Genomic DNA, 17,218 nt, shown 5'->3' with positions numbered 1-17,218 from the left:
ATGCTGCGGGTGGGTTCTGCTATGGTGACTAGTGAGCTGAGATAAGGCGGGGTTTTACCTAGCAAAGACTTATAGATCACCTGGAGCCAGTGGGTTTGGCAATGAGTATGAAGTGAGGGTCAGCCAACGAGGGCATACAGGTCGCAGTGGTGGGTAGTATATGGGGCTTTGGTGACAAAACGGATGGCACTGTGATAGACTACATCCAATTTGCTGAGTAGAGTGTTGGAGGCTATTTTGTAAATTACATCGCAGAAGTCAAGTATCGGTAGGATAGTCAGTTTTACGTGGGTATGTTTGGCAGCATGAGTGAAGGATGCTTTGTTGCGAAATAGGAAGCCGATTCTAGATTTAATTTTGGATTGAAGATGCTTAATGTGAGTCTGGAAGGAGAGTTTACAGTCTAACCAGACACCTAGGTATTTGTAGTTGTCCACATATTCTAAGTCAGAACCGTCCAGAGTAGTGATGCTAGACGAGCGGGCGGGTGCGGGCAGCGATCGGTTGAATAGCATGCATTTAGTTTTACTTGCATTTAAGAGCAGTTGGAGGCCACGGAAGGCGTGTTGTATGGCATTGAAGCTCGTCTGGAGGTTTGTTAACACAGTGTCCAAAGAAGGGCCAGAAGTATACAGAATGGTGTCGTCTGCATAGAGGTGAATCAGAGAATCACCAGCAGCAAGAGCAACATCATTGATGTATACAGAGAAAAGAGTCGGCCCGAGAATTGAACCCTGTGGCACCCCCAAAGAGACTGCCAGAGGTCCAGACAACAGGCACTCCGATTTGACACACTGAACTCTGAGAAGTAGTTGGTGAACCAGGTTAGGCAGTCATTTAAAAAATATATATATTTTATTTAACCAGGAAGGCCAGTTGAGAACAAGTTCTCATTTACATCTGCGACCTGGCCAAGATAAAGCAAAGCAGTGCGACAAAAAACAACAACACAGAGTTACACATGGGATAAACAAAAGTACAGTCAATAACAATAGAAATATCTATATACAGTGTGTGCAAATGGAGTAAGGAGGTAAAACAATAAATAGGCCATAGTAGCAAAGTAATTACAATTTAGCAAATTAACACTGGAAAGCAAGAAATCAATCTGGAGGCGAAAGAAACCCACACCTGTTTAGGTGAGGTGCTTTCTAGCGGAGTAGAACACTTGAAAAGAAAAGGAGAGCCGCACACTCTAGAAGCTCAGATTCAGTAAGTTAATAACCAACGTTTCGACAGACAAGATGTCTTCATCAGGGTATAACTTCCTGATCAATGAAACCACCACACATTGCGGTAAGCTATGTTGGTTTTATTGGTGATTCTACTAGTGTCACTGATACTGCTCGTTTATTATGTCTATACACACCACTCGGATGTTTGAGTTGAATGAAAAAATAATAATTTGAAGGTCTCATTGTAGTGACCTGAAAGATTTGATTCGGTTTTGACTCATTAGGCTCACTCTAATCCTGTCGTGTAGAGCCAACAGAACTGTTTAGAAAAAGGTTATTTTCATAATCAGAATGTTTGGATGTGCGTGTATGTTTGAATGTGAGGATGTGTGCACAGTGCACCACAGAGATACTATGTGCATAGCAGAGATATCTCTACCATCATGCCTCCCCTGACCTTACAATACAGTACTCATTACATGACCAAGTGCTTTGAGAGACTAGTCAAGGATCATACCACCTCCACCTTACCTGTCACCCTAGACTCACTTCAATTTGCTTACAATAGGTCCACAGACAATCCACTGGATACTGCCCTATCCCATCTAGACGAGAGGAATACCTATGTAAGAATGATGTTCATTGACTACAGCTCAGCATTCAACACCATAGTACCCTCCAAGCTCATCTTTAAGTTCAAGGCCCTGGGCTGAACCCCGCCCTGTGCAATTGGGGCCTGGACTTCCTGACGGGCCGACCCCAGGTGGGGAAGGTGGGAAACCACCCTTCCTCTTCGCTGATCCTCAACACTGAGGCCCCGCAAGGGTGTGCGGTCAGCCCCCTGCTATACTTTTTTAAATTTAACCTATATTTAACTAGGCAAGTTAGTTAAGAACAAATTCTTATTTACAATGATGGCCTACTGGGGAACAGTGGGTTAACTGCCTTGTTCAAGGGCAGAACGACATATTTTTACCTTGTCCACTCAGGGATTCGATCCAGCAACGTTTCGGTTACTGGCCCAATGCTCTAACTGCTTGGAGTACTCCCTGTTCACCCATGACTGTATGGCCAAGCAAGCCTCCAACTCAATCATTACGTTTGCTGACGACACAACAGTAGTAGACTTGATTACCATCAACGACGAGACAGCCTACAGGGAGGAGGTGAGGGCTCTGGGAGTGTGGTGCCAGGAAAATAACCTCTCACTCAACGTCAACAAAACAAAGGAGATGATCGTGGACTTCAGGAAACAGCAGAGGGAGAACCCCCTATCCACATTGACAGGACAGCATTGGAGAAGATGTAAAGTTTTAAGTTCCTCGGCGTACGCATCACTGACAAACTGAAATGGTCCACCCACACAGACAGTGTGGTGAAGAAGGTGCAATAATGCCTCTTCAACCTCAGGAGACTGAAGAAATTTGGCTTGTCACCTAAAACCCTCACAAACCCTTACAGATGCACAATTGAGAGCATCCTGTCAGGCTGTATCACCGCCGGGTATGGCAACTGCACCTCCCACAACCGCAGGGCTCTCCAGAAGGTGGTGCGGTCTGCACAACGCATCACTGAGGGCACACTACCTGCCCTCCAGGACACCTACAGCACCCGATGTCACAGGAAGGCCAAAAAGTTTATCAAGGACAACAACCATCTGAGCCACCGCCTGTTCACCCCGCTATCATCCAGAAGGCGATGTCAGTACAGGTGCATCATAGCTGGGACTGAGAGACTGAAAAACAGCTTCTATCTGAAGGCCATCAGACTGTTAAATAGCCATCACTAGACTACACAGACTTGAATGAATTGGCCACTTTAATAAATGGAACACTAGTCACTTTAATAATGTTTACATATGAGATGAGTAATGCAAGATATGTATATATTGTATTCTATACTATTCTACTGTATCTTAGTCTATGCCGCTCTGACATTGCTTGTCCAAATGTGACTCACCACCTGGATTCGGTCTTACTTAGCAAAATTTGAAATTGGGTTTTTTACATTGGTAAAAAGTAGAGACTCAGAGCTACAAAATTGTATATCATACACTGCATTTTTGAGGAACAATTAGAAAGTAATTCTGCTTTGAAAGTTGATAAACTTGTAAACTTACTTTTGAGAAAAAGGCTTTAGAATGTTTTGGTACCTACTGGAAAGTTCTCCTTTGTCTACATCCATTCAGCATTGTTCGCACCCTCTTAAACCAGGTCATGTGCTGAACAGTGAGTAGTGTAGTAAAGATTAAGACTAAAAGTGGTAGTAGCCTACAATAAGGAAAAATCCCAGGTAAACAGAAAGTGTCCAGATAAAAAATATTTTATAAATATTAGATGACGCTTACCCAGACACACTTGTCCAAATTGATGGGTCATGTGAAAGAAATGCTTTAACCCCCAGCCACATCCAGTGGTGGAAAAAGTACTAAATTGTCATACTTGAGTAAAAGTAAAGATACCTTCATAGAAAAGGACTGAAGTAAAAGTAAAAGTCACCCAGTAAAATAAAAAGTCTAATAAAAGTCTAAAAGTAACAAGTAATATCTAACAATTTCACAACATATACACACAAATCTAAAGTAAAGGAATGTAATTAAAAATATATAAATATTGAATATTTATATATTCTTAATTTAATTCCTTTACTTTAGATTTGTGTGTATTGGGTATATGTTGTGAAATTGTTAGATATTACTTGTTAGATTTTGCTGCACTGTCGGAACTAGAAGCACAAGCATTTCACTACACTCGCATTAACATCTGCTAAACACATGTATGTGACCTATACAATTTGATTTGATTAGAGCTGCTATCTAGTCACTAAGTGTGGGGTCATGGCAATGCCATACCAGCATGTCCTTCAGATCTCAGTTCCAGATACCACTGGTCTCTCTTTCTCTCTGACTCACTCACTCACTCACCTGGACCCCTGGTTCTGCTCAATGCCACATCAGGGTTTATGGAGCCTCTATCTGTGGTAAAGGTGGTATAACGTGCTGCCTATCTCTACTGTACTGTACTCCCATAGAGGTGAAGGGTGACTGTGAATTTAGCTATCTACAGTCATGATACCTTTACACTATACAGATTTCCTCTGCTCTATCTCTCTGCACATACCACGGGTCCATGACGTCTGGCTTATATCAGTGGGTTTGAGTTCACACATTGTGCGATTTGATCATGATTGGATATCCACGATAGGCATGACAGCTGAAAGATTGCATTTTTGAATTGGGATAAGTCAGGTTACAGTTTGAATAGAAAAAAATATGATTTTATTGCTTTGTAGATGCAACTGGAACAAACATTTCATAGTGCAAGAGGAATGTTGATTTGTTACCCAGATAAATTATATTGGATTTGATTGAATAGGGCCCAGTTTGAGTTTCAGTTCCTCTGTTGAACACTGAAACTCATAATTTAAGTCAGCAAAGTCTACAGTATCAGTTGGTGTCTTTCTTTGACCATAGAATAGCCTGCCCTAACCATAATACAATTCTGGCAATTATGATGTTTTATTTTGTACATGATTTACATATAGTTTGGTTTGTAGGCTGCTCAAACGCTACTATCATGGGAAATAAAAAAACATACACATTTTCTTTGGAGACGTATGTATTCCATCACTGTTTCGTACATATGATAGCTAAGTGCATGAGTAATGGTGTGTGTGTGTGTGTGCCATCATGTTTCTGTGGTGATGGGAGTTATATAATGCTGTTTAGAATTAGGAAGAAAGGAGTGGCCTTTATATTTGTTCTCTGAAGGACATGTGCCAGGGAGGTGCCCTCACTCTCTCTCTCTCTCTCACACACACACACACACACACACACACACACACACACACACACACACACACACACACACACACACACACACACACACACACTTGACTTCTTCCAAATTTTGTTACTTTATAGCCTTTTTCAAAAATGCAGATTTTGTTTTCTTCTTCTCATCAATCGACACACAATACCCAATTTTGACAAAGCAAAAACAGGTTTTTAGATTTTTTTAGCAAAAATAAAAACTGAAATATTACATTTACATAAATATTCAGACCCTTTACTCAGTATTTGTTGAAGCACCTTTGGCAGCGATTACATCCTTGAGTCTTGGATATGATGCTACAAGCTTGGCACACCTACTGTATATTTGGGGAGATCCTCCCATTCTTCTCTGCAGATCCTCTCAAGCTCTGTCAGGTTGGATGTAGAGCATCACTGCACAGCTATTTTCTGGTCTCTCCAGAGATGTTCGATCGGGTTCAAGTCTGGGCTCTTGCTGGGCCACTTAATGATATTCAGAGACTTGTCCCGAAGCCACTCCTGCGTTGACTTGACTGTGTTCTTAGGGTTGTTGTCCTGTTGGAAGGTGAACCTTTGCCCCTGTCTGAGGTCCTTGGTGCTCTGGAGCAGGTTTTCATAAAGGATCTTGTATTTTGCTCCATTCATCTTTCCCTCAAAACTGACTAGTCTCCCAGTCCCTGCCACTGAAAAACATCCCCACAGCAAGTTGCTGCCACCACCATTTTGTTTATTTGTTTTATTATTTAACCATTATTTAACTAGGCAAATCAGTTAAGAACAAATTCTTGACGGCCTACCCCGGCCAAACCCTAACCTAGACGACGCTGGGACAATTGTGCGCCGCCCTATGAGACTCACAATCGCAGCCGGTTGTGATACAGCCTGGAATCGAACCAGGGTCGGTAGTGACTCCTCTAACACTGAGATGCAGTGCCTTAGACCGCTGTGCCACTTGGGAGCTCCTGGCACCACCACCGTAGGGATGGTGCTAGGTTTCCTCCAGACGTGACGCTTGGCATTAAGGCCAAAGAGTTCAATCTTGATTTTGTCAGACCAGAGAATCTTGATTCTCATGGTCTGAGAGTCTTTAGGTGCCTTTTGGCAACTCCAAGTGGGCTGTCATGTGCCTTTTACTGAGAAGTGGCTTCCATCTGGCTACTCTACCATAAAGGCCTGAATTGCGGAGTGCTGCAGAGATGGTTGTCTTTCTGAAAGGTTCTCCTATCTCCACAGAGGAACCCTGGAGCTTTGTCAGAGCGACCGTAGGGTACTTGGTCACCTCCCTGACTAAGGCCCTTCTCCCCCGATTGCTCAGTTTGTCCGGGCGGCCAGCCCTAGGAAGAGTCTTGATGGTTCTAAACTTCTTCAATCTAAGAATGATGGAGTTTACTGTGTTCTTGGGGACCTTCAATGCTGCAGGCATTTTTTGGTACCCTTCCCCAGATTTGTGCATCGACACAATCCTGTCTCGGAGCTTGATGGACAATTTCTTCGACCTCATGGCTTGGTTTTTGCTCTGACATGCACTGTCAACAGTGGGACCTTATATAGACAAGTGTGTGCCTTTCCAAATCATGTCTAATCAATAGAATTTACCATAGGTGGACTCCAAGTTGTAGAAACATCTCAAGGATGATCAATGGAAAAAGGATGTACCTGAGCTCAATTTCGAGTCTAGCAAAGGGTCTGAAAACGTATGTAAATAAGGTATTTCTGTTTATTATTTTTAATTAACAGTTTTTTTAAAACAGTTTTTGCTTTGTCATTAGGGGGTTTTGTTTGTAGATTGATGGGGGGAAAAAGTAATTTAATCAATTTTAGAATAAGACTGTAATGTAACAAAAGGTGAAAAACGCGAAGGGGTCTGAATACTTTACTTATGCACTGTATGATTCTATAAGTTGAGTTATATGTGGTGATCTTTATTTATTGCTCTAGTGGCAATGTCCCCTTATTCAAGAAAGGTGGTACTGAACACCGCAACAGACACAACTGCAATATCTAGCACCAGATAAGCTATGGGGAGCTGAGAAACATATTCAGGGGCATCATCTCAGCTAAACCTTTAATATTACAAAGTGACCAGGGGGGAGGAATCTTTATAAAATTGATGCTCATTTAATGCATTTCTACTCAATTTAAAAACTCTAATGCTATTTGGAGAACAGCAAAAACAAACAACATTTATTCCAGCCATTATCACTTTGCTGCTGTAGCTCATCTACATGTTTAGTAGATGTTATTGGTCCATACACATGTTTAGCAGATGTTATTGGTCCATACACATGTTTAGTAGATGTTATTGGTCCATACACATGTTTAGTAGATGTTATTGGTCCATACACATGTTTAGTAGATGTTATTGGTCCATACACATGTTTAGCAGATGTTATTGCGGTTGTAGCAAAATACTTGTGTTCCTAGCTCCAACAGTGCAGTAATACAGTTGAAGTCGAAAGTTTACATACACCTTAGCCAAATACATTTAAACTCTGTTTTTCACAATTCCTGACATTTAATCCTAGTAAAAATTCCCTGTCTTAGGTCAGTTAGGATTTTTTATTTTACTTCACCTTTATTTAACCAGGTAAGCTAGTTGAGAACAAGTTCTCATTTACAACTGCGACCTGGCCAAGAAAAAGCAAAGCAGTGCAACACAAACAACAACACAGAGTTACACGTGGAATAAACAAGCGTACAGTCAATAACACAATAGAAAAAAAGAAAGTCTATATACAGTGTGTGCAAATGGCGTGAGGAGGTAAGGCAATAAAAAGGCCATATTAGCGAAGTAATTACAGTTTAGCAAATTAACACTGGAGTGATAGATGAGCAGATGATGATATGCAGTAGAAATACTGGTGTGCAAAAGAGCAGAAAAGTAAATAAAAACAATATGGGGATGAGGTAGGTAGATTGGGTGGTCTATTTACAGATGGGCTATGTACAGCTGCAGCGATCGGTTAGCTGCTCAGATAGCTGATGTTTAAAGTTAGTGAGGGAGATATAAGTCTCCAGCTTCAGCGATTTTTGCAATTCGTTCCAGTCATTGGCAGCAGAGAACTGGAAGGAAAGATGACCAAAGGAGGTGTTGGCTTTTGGGACGACCAGTGAGATATACCTGCTGGAGCGCGTGCTACGAGTGGGTGTTGTTATTGTGACCAGTGAGCTGAGATAATGTGGAGCTTTACCTAGCATAGACTAGGCCATTGCTCATCCATATATTTTTATGTACATATTCTTGTTCATTCCTTTACACTTGTGTGTATAAGGTAGTTGTTGTGAAATTGTTAGATTACTTGTTAGATATTACTGCATGGTCAGAACTAGAAGCAGAAGCATTTCGCTACACTCGCATTAACATCTGCTAACCATGTGTATGTGACAAATAATATTTGATTTGATTATAGATTACCTGGAGCCAGTGGGTCTGGCGACAAATATGTAGCGAGGGCCAGCCGACTAGAGCATACAGGTCGCAGTGGTGGGTGGTATATGGGGCTTTGGTGACAAAACGGATGGCACTGTGATAGACTGCATCCAGTTTGCTGAGTAGAGTATTGGAAGCTATTTTGTAAATGACATCGCCGAAGTCGAGGATCGGTAGGATATTCAGTTTTACGAGGGTATGTTTGGCGCCGTGAGTGAAGGAGGCTTTGTTGTGAAATAGGAAGCCGATTATAGATTTAATTTTGGATTGGAGATGTTTAATATGAGGCTGGAAGGAGAGTTTACAGTCTAGCCAGACACCTAGGTATTTGTAGTTGTCCACATATTCTAAGTCAGAACCATCCAGAGTAGTGATGCTAGTCGGGCGTGCGGGCGGGCGGGCGTGGGCAGCGAATGGTTGAAAAGCATGCATTTAGTTTTACTAGCGTTTAAGAACAGTTGGAGGCCACGGAAGGAGTGTTGTATGGCATTGAAGCTCGTTTGGAGGTTAGTTAACTTCTTTGGGATAGGGGGCAGCATTTTCACGGCCGGATACAAAACGTACCCGATTTAATCTGGTTATTACTCCTGCCCAGAAACTAGAATATGCATATAATTAGTAGATTTGGATAGAAAACACTCTAAAGTTTCTAAAACTGTTTGAATGGTGTCTGTGAGTATAACAGAACTCATATGGCAGGCCAAAACCTGAGAAGATTCCATACAGGAAGTGCCCTGTCTGACAATTTGTTGTCCTTCTGTTGCATCTCTATCGAAAATACAGCATCTGTGCTGTAACATGACATTTTCTAAGGCTTCCATTTGCTCTCTAAAGCCGACAGAAAGTGGAATGGGGTGTCTGCTGTCTCTGGGCGAAGAACAGCAGGAGAATTTGTAAGTGGTCAGCCTGGGGACAGTGACACTGGAGATGCGCGTTCACGAGACTACTCCATTTTTTTCTTTCAGCCTTTGAATGAATACAACGTTGCCTGGTTGGAATATTATTGCTATTTTACGAGAAAAATAGCATAAAAAATGATTTTAAACAGCGTTTGACATGCTTCTAAGTACGGTAATGGAATATTTGGAATTTGTTTTTCACGAAATGCGCTCGCGCGTCACCCTTCGGATAGTGACCTGAACGCATGAACAAAACGGAGCTATTTGAATATAACTATGGATTATTTGGAACCAAAACAACATTTGTTGTTGAAGTAGAAGTACTGGGAGTGCATTCTGACGAAGAACAGCAAAGGTAATCCAATTTTTCTAATAGTAATTCTGAGTTTAGGTTGTCTGTCCCAAACTTGGTGGGTGTCAAAATAGCTAGCTATGAAGGCCGAGCTATGTACTCAGAATATTGCAAAATGTGCTTTCGCCAAAAAGATATTTTAAAATCTGACACCGCGATTGCATAAAGAAGTTCTGTATCTATAATTCCTAAAATAATTGTTATGTATTTTGTGAACGTTTATCATGAGTAATTTAGTAAATTCGGTGGGTATGCTAGTTCTGAACATCACATGCTAATGTAAAAAGCTGGTTTTGGATATAAATATGAACTTGATTGAACAAAACATGCATGTATTGTTTAACATAATGTCCTAGGAGTGTCATCTGATGAAGATCATCAAAGGTTAGTGCTGCATTTAGTTTTGGTTTTTGTGACATATATGCTTGCTTTGAAAATGGCTGTGTGATTATTTTTGGCAGGGTACTCTCCTGACATAATCTAATGTTTTGCTTTCGCTGTAAAGCCTTTTTGAAATCGGACAATGTGGTTAGATTAACGAGAGTCTTATCTTTAAAATGGTGTAAAATAGTTGATTGAGAAAATTGAATTGTGGTATTTTTGTTGGTTTTGTATTTTGCGCCGTGCGATGCCATTGGCTGTTGGCTAGGGGTTCCGTAGGCGGAACGGGGTTCCGCTAGCGGAACGTCTGTCCTCAACAGGTTAACCTCTCTTGGTAAACTGCCTGGTACTCAGGCCCAGAAGCTAGGATATGCATATAATTGGTAGATTTGGATGGAAAACTCTCTAAAGTTTCAAAAACTGTTAAAAAGAATGTATGTGGGTATAACAGAACTGATATGGCAGGCGAAACCCCGAGGACAAACCATCCCAGCCTACCACTATTTTCAATGGCTGTCACTTTTATTATAAGGCGATGTCCTTACAGATTGCAGTTCCTAGGGCTTCCACTAGATGTCAACAGTCTTTAGAAAGAGTTTCAGGCTGGTTTTTGGAAAAATGAGACAGAAATTGTAGTTTTTCTAGGTGGCTCCCATTTTGGCTGTAGTGTTTCCAAGCGTGTGAATGAGAACGCGTTCTTTGGTATTTAAATAACAATACTCCGTCTTAAATTTTAACGTTTATTTACATATTAGGGTACCTAAGGTTTGATTATAAACGTTGTTTGACTTGTTTGGAAAAATGTATTAGTAACGTTTGGGATTCATTTTGTATGCATTTTCATGGAGGGAAACTGGGTGGATTATTGACTGAAGCGCGCCAGCTAAACTGAGTTTTTATGCATATAAAGAAGGACATTATCGAACAAAAGGACCATTTGTGATGTAACTGGGACCTTTTGGAGTACCAACAGAAGAAGATCATCAAAGGTAAGGCATTTATGTCGCTATTTCTGACTTTCGTGTCGCACCTGCCTGGTTGAAATATGTTTTTCATGGTTTTGTATGCGGGGCGCTGTCCTCAGATAATCGCATGGTGTGCTTTCGCCTTAAAGCCTTTTTGAAATCTGACACAGCGGCTGGATTAATAAGAAGTTAAGCTTTATTTTGATGTATTACACTTGTGATTTTATGAAAGTTAAATATTTATAATTCTGTAGTTTGAATTTCGCGCTCTGCAATTTCACCGGATGTTGGTAGAGTCCCACCTGCCCATAAGAAGTTAACACAGTGTCCAAAGAAGGGCCAGATGTATACACAATGGTGTCGTCTACGTAGGGGTGGATCAGGGAATCACCAGCAGCAAGAGCGACATCGTTGATATATACAGAGAAAAGAGTCGGCCCGGGAATTGAAACCTGTGGTACCCCCATAGACACTGCCAGAGGTCCGGACAACAGGACCTCGGATTTGACACACTGAACTCTGTCTGAGAAGATGTTGGTGAACCAGGTGAGGCAGTCATTTGAGAAACCAAGGCTGTTGAGTCTGTTGATAAGGATACGATGTTTGACAGTGTCGAAAGCCTTGGCCAGGTCGATGAATACGGCTCCACAGTACTGTCTTTTATCGATGGCGGTTATGATATTGTTTAGTACCTTGAGCGTGGCTGAGGTGCACCCGTGACCATCTCTGAAACCGGATTGCACAGCGGAGAAGGTACGGTGGGATTCGAAATGGTCAGTGATCTGTTTATTAACTTGGCTTTCGAAGATTTTAGAAAGGCAGGGCAGGATGGATATAGGTCTATAACAGATTGGGTCTAGTGTCACCCCCTTTGATGAGGGGGATGACCTCGGCAGCTTTCCAATCTTTAAGGATCTTGGACGATAGGAAAAGAGGTTGAACAGACTGGTAAAAGGGGTTGCAACAATGGTGGCGGATAATTTTAGAAAGAGAGGGTCAAGATTGTCTAGCCCAGCTGATTTGTATGGGTCCAGGTTTTGCATCTCTTTCAGAACATCTGCTATCTGGATTTGGGTGAAGAAGAAGCTGGGGAGGCTTGTGCAAGTAGCTGCGGGAGGTGCGGAGCTGTTGGCTGATTTCTTTTGATTTTCCCATGATGTCAAGCAAAGGGGCACTGAGTATGAAGGTAGGCCTTGAAATACATCCACAGGTACACCTCCAATTGACTCAAATGATGTCAATTAGCCTAACAGAAGCTTCTAAAGCCATGACATCATTGTCTGGAATTTTCCAAGCTGTTTAAAGGCACAGTCAACTCAGTGTATGTAAACTTCTGACCCACTGGAATTGTCATTGTCACGATCACTGTCCTCGAACTCCCTGTTATAAATAAGCCAAGGCGCAGCGTGCCGGTAATTCCACATCCTTTATTTAGAAGTGAAGCCGAACAAAACAATAAACAGGATAAACAGAAAGAAACGTGACGTTCTGGGGCTGCTCAAAGGCAGCTACACAAAAACAAGATCCCACAACTCAAGGAGGGAAAAAGGGCTGCCTAAGTATGGTTCCCAAACCGAGACAACGATAGACGGCTGCCTCTGATTGCAAACCATACCTGGCCAAAACATAGAAATAAAATACATAGATTGCCCACCCCATATCACACCCTGACCTAACTAAACAGAGAAAAACGGCTCTCTCAGGTCAGGGCGTGACAGTGATACAGTGAAATATATATAAGTGAAATAATCTGTCTGTAAACAATTGTTGGAAAAATTACTTGTGTCATGCACAAAGTAGATGTCCTAACTGACTTGCCAAAACTAATAATTCACTGTATCACAATTCCAGTGGGTCAGAAGTTTACATACACAGAGTTGACTGTGCCTTTAAACAGCTTGGAAAATTCCAGAATAGGAACTAAAAACACTGGTTTTTGAGTCTTAAATTATTTTCAGGATTTTTGTTTCAATGTCATTTCTATGTATTGTATCATATTGTAAAAAAATATAATGAAATTATTATAAAACATGTACAAATATCAAAATCAAATTTTATTTGTCACGTGCCGAATACATTTCACAGTGAAATGCTTAGTTACAAGCCCTTAACCAACAATGCAGTTAAGAAAAATAAGTGTTAAAGTATTTACTAAAATAAACTGAAGTAAAATATAAATAAAATAAAAAATACTGTGAGTGACTTAACTTTGTTGGCTGTGGTTATCTCAGGGAATATAACGGTATAATAATTTACATAATTCAGAATAACTTATGTATGACGCTACCAAAATTATATCAACACATCTCCTATGCTACACGTAGAACACGGACCCTGGATCATTGCTACTCTCCCTTATGGGATGGCTACAAGGCCCTTTCCAGCTCCATATACACCAAAGACAGTACAGTATGACGATGGGCTAAATCTGCTTCTTCAATAGAAATCCCAGATCACACGTGTCGGCGACATCATGGCAGTGTTGGCTAGCTAAGCTCATGCATAGGAACACATCAGATCTAATGGTCATCTTGCGCTAACTATTAAATCAAAGGCACTCCTTCGATATAAAGTTGTTTTTGACTAAAATGAAAACGTGTCAGTTTGTCACTTTTACGAGTTTTGAGTAATAACAAGTTCAACTACCTAAGACATTGGCTCGAATCTAAGTTGTGCCTTTAGGTTTCACAAAAATGTACAGTCAAGGAAGAATTTTTCACTTCTATCATTGACTTCTCAACCCCCAAACCATGGCCTGGTCTGTTTCGCAAGCATTCCGGGAAGTCTTGCAATGTTGCACCTCTGGGTTTAGAAACTGTGGATACGGTGACCACATTTACATACACACAGTATTCCAGATAGCTTGTATCCCACTTAGTCTTATTTGGGATATGCTGTTTACATGCACCTTTGATATCCCTTTCACAAGTATCCCTGTATCCATGAATAAACATAATATTCCTAATTGGTTCATATGGGTTAAATGGAATAGTAACTGAAATCTGGACACTGACTGTAGGCCTATAACCTCTCACATGTAGAGTAATATAATATAAACTCCTGCAGAATTATGCATTTCTTGCAGGAAAATTTCACAAATGGTCATTTATTCTCAGGAACAGGAGTGGAGAAATATGATTTCTTCCAGCATCTCTTGATAAAATGTGAATGCGTGTGTAATGTGGTGTTTGACACTTATGCAAGCAAACAGTATTTTTAACCACATAAAATACGGACCCAAGACAAACTGAAGTCTTATCAGAATAGTGTTTAATTGGTTTTATATACAGCAACACAAAAACAGAATACTTGAGTATACCGAATTATATTGGTGTGGATATTGGTGTGCACCTAAACGTGGTCACTGACTCTGTGACTAGGTTCATCAGGAAGTGCATATAGGATGTTGTTCCCACTGTGATTAGAACTTTAGATCCAAAATAAAATCTGTGGATAGATGGCAACATTCACGCAAAATAGAAAGTGCAAACCATCGCATTTAACCCTTGCAAGATGACTGGGAACATGGATGTGTACAAATTATAAAGGGAAAGCCAGCCATGTCGTGGACACCGATGTCTCACTCCTGGACGAGCTAAACACCTTTTCACCCACTTCGAGGAAAACAACATTGAACCGATGACGTGGACTGTGTGCTCTGATTCTCCGTGGCCAACGTGAGTAAATCATTTAAGTGTGTCAGTACTCGCAAGGCTGCTGGCCTGGACGGCATCCCAAGCCGTGTCTTCAGAGCATGTTCAGACCACCTGGTTGGAGTATTTACGGACATATTCAATCTCTCCATGTCCGAGTCTGTTGTCCCCAATTGCTTCAATATGTCCATCATTTTTTCTGTACTCAAGAAAGCAAATGTAACTGAAATAAATGGCCCCGTAGCACTCACTTCTGTCATCATGCTAGTTAAGGACCATATCACCTCCACCTTACCCGACACCCTAGACCCACTATAATTCTTATATCGCCCCAAGAGATCCACGGACGACACAATCGCCATTGCACTGGACGCTGCCCTTTCCCACCTGGACAAGAGAAATACCTACGTAAGAATGCTGTTCATCGACTACAGCACAACCTTCAACACCACAGTGCACTCCAAGCTCATCACTAAGCTCAGGGCCCTGAGTCTGAACCCCTCCCTGTTCTACTGGGTCCTGGACTTCCTGACGGGCTGACCCCAAGTGGTGAAGGTAGGCAACAACACCTCCGCCATGCTGATCCTCAACACATGGGCCCCACATGGGTGTGTGCTCAGCCCCCTCCTGTACTCCCTGTTCACCCATGAGTGTGTGGCCACACACGACTCCAACTCAATCATCAATTTGCTGACGACACAAGAGTAGCAGGTCTGTTTACCAACAATGATGAGACAACCTACATGGAGGGGTCAGAGCCCTGGCAGAGTGGTGCCTTAAAAATAACCTCTCCTTCAACGGCAACAAAACTAAGGAGCTGATTGTGGACTACAGGAGACAGCAGAGAGAGCACGTCCCCATCCACATTATTTTTAACTTATTTTGTACATAATGTTTCTGCCACCGTCTCTTTTGACCGAAAAGAGCTTCTGGATATCAGGACAGTGATTACTTACCTCGCACTGAACCAAGATTTTTTATTTAACGAGTTGGATATGAAGGATTTACTTCAGACACCCGACAAGGCCCAAATCCCCGTCATTTGCAGGAAGAAGAGATGGAGATATCGGGGGGCGTAGGTTGGGACCCCTTTTAAATATCCGACGGCGAGTGAGTAATCCCTCTCTACCATCAGTCCCATTAGCCAACAAGCAATCATTGGATAACAAAATGGATGAGCTCCGATCAAGACTATCCTACCAACCGTACATTAAAAACTGTAATACCTTATGTTTCACAGAGTCGTGCTGAACAATGACGTGGATAACATACAGCTGGCTGGGTTTTCTGTCCATCGGCAACATAGAACAGCTGCCTCCAGTAAGATAAGGGGTGTCGGTCTGTGTCTATTTGTCAATAACAGCTGGTCAATGAAATCTAATATTAAGGAAGTCTCGAGGGTTTGCTCGCCTGAGGTAGAGTATTTCATGATAAGCTGTAGACCACACTATTTTCGTAAGTGTCTATTTACCACCACAAACCGATGCTGGCACTAAGACGGCACTCAACGAGCTGTATAAGGCCATAATCAAACAAGAAAATGCTCATCCAGAGGTGACGCTCCTAGTGGCCGGGGACTTTAATGAAGGGAAACTTAAATCCGTTTTCCCAAATTTCTACCAGCATATTAAATGTGCAATCAGAGGAAAGAAACTCTAGACCACCTTGACTTCACATACTGAGACGCGTACAAAGCTCTCCCTCGCCCTCCATTTGGCAAATCTGACTATAACTCTATCCTCCTGATTCCTGCTTACAAGCAAAAACTAAAGCAGGAAGTACCAGTGACTCGCTCAATAAATGTTGTCAGATGACGCAGATGCTAAGCCTCAGGACTGTTTTGCTAGCACAGACTGGAATTTGTTTCGGGATTTTTCCGATGGCAGTGAGGAGTACACCAAATCGGTCACTAGCTTCATCAATAAGTGCATCAATGACGTCATCCTCACAGTGACCGGACATGCATACCACCACCAAAAGCCATGGATTACAGGCAACATCCACACTGAGCTGAAGGATAGAGCTGCCGCTTTCAAGCAGCTTATAAGAAATCCTGCTATGCCCTCCGATGAACCATCAAACAGGCCAGCGTCAATACAGGACTAAGATTGAATCATACTACACCAGCTCCGACGCTCGTTGGATGTGGCAGGGCTTGCAAACTATTATGGAATACAAAGGAAAGCACAGCCACAAGCTGCCCACTGATACAAGCTTACCAGACGAGCTTAATGGCTGTTCTGGATGACTGTGTGATCACGCTCTCCGTAGCCGAAGTGAGTATGACCTTTTAAACAGGTCAACATTCACAAGGCAGCAGGGCCAGACAGATTACCAGGACGTGCACTCTGAGCATGTGCTGACCAACTGGCAAGTGTCTTCACTGACATTTTCAACCTGTCCCTGAACGAGTCTGTAATACCAACAACTTTCAAGCAGACCACCAATAGTCGCTGTGCCCAAGAACACTAAGGTAACCTGCCTAAATGGCTACCGGCCTGTAGCACTCACATCTAGGGTTACAAAGGGTCAGAAACTTTCCAGGAAATTTC

This window comes from Salmo salar, chromosome ssa20, assembly GCF_905237065.1.
Source record: "Salmo salar chromosome ssa20, Ssal_v3.1, whole genome shotgun sequence".
Classification (NCBI taxonomy): domain Eukaryota; kingdom Metazoa; phylum Chordata; class Actinopteri; order Salmoniformes; family Salmonidae; genus Salmo; species Salmo salar.
This window is presented reverse-complemented; position numbering follows the sequence as displayed.